Source organism: Elephantulus edwardii, unplaced genomic scaffold (genome assembly GCF_000299155.1).
Source record: "Elephantulus edwardii isolate Elephantulus edwardi_28Jun2011 unplaced genomic scaffold, EleEdw1.0 scaffold00105, whole genome shotgun sequence".
In the NCBI taxonomy this organism is placed as follows: Eukaryota; Metazoa; Chordata; class Mammalia; order Macroscelidea; family Macroscelididae; genus Elephantulus; species Elephantulus edwardii.
In genome coordinates, this window is record NW_006399855.1 from 7834334 (window position 1) to 7835887 (window position 1554).

Here is a 1554-nt window from a genome sequence, read left to right on the forward strand (position 1 = left end):
TCAAGATGCAATAGCCATGTTACCTCTTCTAGAACACCTTCACTAACCATCCTGCAATGATAGGTCAGCACTTCCTCCTCTGTTTTCTCTTAGCACCTATTCTCACTTTATCTACAGCACTTCTCCCCACAATCAGAATGTTGATCACTCCTATTTCGCAGTGGGCATCTAGAGTTTAATGGCAAGGACTGAATTTGGTCTTGTCTTACACTGTCAGCCCCAGAACCTGCCTGGGACATAGTACATGTGATACATGTTCAGTAGAAATCAGCCAAAATAAATTTGTTAAATAAAAGTCATTAAATAGTTATATGAAATACTAAAAAGAAATCATTCTCTAGAAAAAGAAATCAAGTGGCATAATTGTTTTGGGTTTTTTGTTGTTGCTGTTTTGTTGTCTAGTTTTTCTTCCAGAATCATAAACTTAACTCTGCAAGTCTGCTAAAGTTGGAGGGGAAGAAAAAAAAAACACATGGAAGCCAAAGTACTGTAGAAAGAGCACAAAGATTAAAAGGTACTGCATGCACCCTGGAGCTAGCAGGCTGATCTCTGGAGCTAAAGAAGGAATGGTCTGCTGATTAAGAGAAGGCATGAAATACAGACCACGTTAGAGTTGTCCACTACAGTCAGTAATGGTGATATTCTTGCCAGTGAAGGAATTCCTGGACCCAAAGCACTCCATGGCTTCTCTCACCTTGCTGAAGACTACAAGCTTGCCATCCATCCATTCCGTCCTATCAGTATAAACAGAAAACTAGGAACTGTTTTTACTGGGGTCAGCATTTGCCATGGACAGCATGCAAGGACCTGTGTGCTTCAGGATGAAGTCCTCATCACTCAACTTCTCCCAGTAGATGAACTTGGCCCTCAGTACCATTTTGGACTGTAAAGTCATCACCCTGTTTCCCAGGAATGCTTCTATGAAAGCAAGAACCCCTGGAGCCAAATCCTTTCTCCCCAGTACTCAGAGCATGGACATTTCCTGCTGTCTTTGGGACTTTGTCTGCTAACAGCTTAAAGAGGTGTGGCCTAAAGGTTGGCCATTGACTGTGGTGTTCAAGTGCATGATGGGATTGACCATGGCTAGGTGTGAGCTCATCAATGTGCTGCTGAGATGGTAGTGTCTGTGAAGCCCTAGTGGCATAATTGTTATGCACTTGATGGCTCACCAAAATATCAGTAGTTTGAACACATTCATTTGGCTCTGAAGGGAAAAAGACTGGAGATCTACTTCCATAGGGATTCTAGCCTTGAGAAGACTGTGGGGCAGTTCTGTTCTATCCTATAGAGCAGAAAGGAGTCCAAAAAGACTCAACAGCACAAGGAACAACAGAACCAACACTATATAATATTATTGCATTGTAAATGATACCCTAAACACAAACATGCTTGCTGAAACTGAGGAGGACCTCATGCACTTGCTGCAGAGGGTCAAGGACTGCAGCCTTCAGTATGGACAGAGGCTCAATGTCAAGAAGACAAAGATTCTCACCACTGGACCAATTGGTAGCATCAGGATGGATGGCGAAGAGATTGAGATTGTTTACAGCTTCA

The 1554-nt window shown here is 42.7% G+C and overlaps 1 pseudogene; it reads right to left on the reverse strand.

The window, feature by feature from the left end:
* Positions 1 to 607: 607 nt before the first annotated feature.
* LOC102853621 lies at positions 608 to 1081 on the reverse strand (annotated as a pseudogene).
* Between the last annotated feature and the right edge of the window lie 473 nt (positions 1082 to 1554).